Source organism: Nematolebias whitei, chromosome 1 (genome assembly GCF_014905685.2).
Source record: "Nematolebias whitei isolate Nwh7 chromosome 1, NemWhi1, whole genome shotgun sequence".
Taxonomy (NCBI): Eukaryota; Metazoa; Chordata; class Actinopteri; order Cyprinodontiformes; family Rivulidae; genus Nematolebias; species Nematolebias whitei.
The window spans coordinates 17,748,705-17,751,744 of NC_056498.1; the positions used below are offsets into that span (position 1 = coordinate 17,748,705).

The window sequence follows — 3,040 nt, forward strand, 5'->3', positions numbered from 1 at the left end:
TATATATATACATGTACGTCTATAAGCTACACTTGTCTATACGCCATGGGTGGGGATCCTCATGACTCAATGAGACTACCTGTATAAATAAAAGCTGCAATGTTCAAAGCACTTTGTCCATCCATCCATTATCTTTACCCGTTTATTCCATTTTGGGTCACGGGGGTCGCTGGTGCCCATGTCCAGCAATCACTGTGCGAGGGGCGGGGTACACCCTGGATGGGTCGCAAGTCCATCACAGGGCCACATAGAGACAAACGAGACAAACAACCATTCACTCTCACTCACACCTAGGGACAATTTAGAGTTACCAATCAGCCTAACATGCATGTTTTTGGTCTGTGGGAGGAAACCGGAGTACCCGGAGAAAACCCACGCATGCACGGAGAGAACATGCAAACTCCACCCAGAAAGGCCCCTGGACCGGGGTTTGAATCAAGGACCTGCTCGCTGAGAGGCAGCAGCTCTACCAGTTGCGCCACCGTGCTGCCCAAAGCACTTTGTAACAAGAGATATTTACATAGAAATGTATATTTTTAAATTTCAATTAAATACTTACCAGTAACACACAAATATGTACAGTAAATGTTTTTTTGTTGTTGTTGTTTTTCTGAACAGTGCCTGTAACACAGCTGGTTAAAAAAATAAATAAATACGGTAGCCTACCAGGAAGTCATTCATCGCTTTCTTCACCTTTCTTCTGTGCACTGTGAAGGAGGATAGAGGACAGCGTGTGCCTCATCGGGGCACAATGGGGATGGGAGGAGCCTCCCTGTTTCATTGGTTCAACTGTGGCCTGTTCTGTCATTTCATTGGTCAGATTTTTTTTCCCTTTATTTATACAGGTAGTCCCTTGAGTCACCAGGACCCACCCCCAAAGAGAGACATGTATTGGGCAGCTATGTGAGCACTCGGGTGTGATGAGGAAAAATGTTTTGGCTGCATGAAGCTCATTAGCCCGTCAAAAAATAAAAAAATGAAAATCCATAAATTAGCCACAGCAATGTATAAGCTGTGATGTTCAAAACATGTGAAAATAGTAGTAGCTTATATACCAGAAATTACGGTAATTGGCAACAGGCCGATAAGATGACTGTGTATAAAAAAGCATTTTTGAGAGGTTGAATCTTTAGCAAGTAAAGATGGGCTGAGTCTGAAAAGTTGCATTTGAAAATTGTGAAACAGTTTCACAATAATGTACCTAAATAAACGATTGGGAAGACTTTGAATATCCCATCATAATATCCATCCATACATCCATTGGAACTCGTGCTCCACCCTTTGGAGCACAAGTTAAGAGTCATCAGGACTCTGTACCACAGAGCAGACAGCGTCCCCACTAACTCAGGAGCCAGGCAGAAGGAGAAATCCCACACAAGACAGGCTCTAGAGCAATGTGGATATCCTAACTGGGCCTTCTTGAAAGCAGAGAAGAAACCCAAACAGGACTCCAGTCAGCCATCAGGTGAAAAAGAGGAACCCAGACCAGTGGTGATTCCGTATGTTGAGGAAGTATCAGAGAAACGTTGGTTACGTACTGCAACCCCAGATTCTATGAGTATAGGCGTAGACCTTTAAGGCTGTCGCTGGTGGGTTTATCCCTAGGCGCTCAGCGCTGCACTGAAAAACTTTAGTCCACGTCCACCTGGTGAGTGTGGGCCTCACCCCCGGTCCGTATAGAATATAGAAGAATTCTCATTCCTGTCATGTGTAACGACTGCAGAGCCGTCTCCACGCATTTTGAGAACGTGCGTGGGGTTTTTCAGAATAATGGAAAATGTGAAAATATACGCTCTTCAGATCTATGGAGGTGAAAACCAGTCATTCTAGTGAAGTTCTCCAGCAGCTGTTTGTCAGCATGTGGAATTGTCTCCCCATGATCGAATTGCTGAACATGAACAGGTCGAGAATGGGTCTCATCCCTCCATTTTTTTTTATCAGAACCAGGAAGTAGTGGGCGGAAATAAAAACATATTTTCCTCTCTGTTGGGAACTCTGGAAATCACGTTTTTCACCAGAAATTCCTGAACTTCTGACTGGAGAGACGAGCTCTGTTCTGGAGAAGACAGAACCGTATGTATAATCTCTCTGAACGGTGGGGGTTGAGCTGTGAACTGCAGCGTGCAACCCCTGCTGATCAGACGGTCTGTCCATCTGTCCAGGGAACACACTAGCTGCCACTCTGAGTAGCGCTCGGAGAGCGGGCACACATTTGTGTTGTGTCATGTTTCTCATGAATGTTAACCAGATTAAAAAATCCTTACTGCCATCACTCTTTCCGGAGATTCTCCGGGGGAACCCAATGGGGGCTCTGACAGAAAAAAGGGCTGTATGTGTGCCTCTGTGCTGGGCCCAGGCTGCGGTCTCACATTAGAGCTAAGGTGAGTCAGCGCGCACTGAGAGGAGGCGTGAGCACTTTCTGAGTGAGACGCCGTTTCGGTGGAGGCTGCAGCTGTCGTGGAAAAGACACGTTTACTCCCGTTGCACTTTGAGTGGGCAGAAAACAGCAGAAATTAAAAATGGGCTCTGGCTGAAAAACGAGAGATTTTACTGGACTCGGTCTGCTGAAAAAACATCATTTTAGCTGACGTGGCTGACGAGTGTTTTGTGATATTTACTGAACTGCGGTGCCTTTTAAAACGCTGTTTAGAGGTTACTGGCTTGTTCTGTGTGGAGAATGTGTGAAGAGAGGCAGCTGAGAGATCAGCTGATCTGACAGTCTCAGATGAACAACTTTACTTTCAGAGGTGTTTCTGTTATATCAAAAACATACATCATCAAAAAACACTTACCTTCCCCTCAAGGATCTGTTACTTTGTGTGTGTGTGTGTGTGTGTGTGTGTGGGGGGGGGGGGGGTGAAGTCGCTGCTGCAGCTGTGGAGCTCCTCTGGTGCTGTTGCTGGCCAAGGCAGTTCCTCCAGCGGCCGGAGGGGCAGATGGACTGTGACGTCACCAGATGGTGTACAGTCTCTGTGACCTCCTCGAACCTCTGCGATTCCTCAAGGATGGTCCTGAAGTTGGGGGGGGGGGGGGGGGGGGG

The 3,040-nt window shown here is 46.7% G+C and overlaps 1 protein-coding gene across 1 annotated transcript in view; it reads left to right on the forward strand.

The window, feature by feature from the left end:
- The window catches only part of shroom4 (shroom family member 4), a 190,683-nt gene that overhangs the window by 41,436 nt on the left and 146,207 nt on the right, over positions 1-3,040 (forward strand). The gene's annotated exons all lie outside the window — the stretch shown is intronic.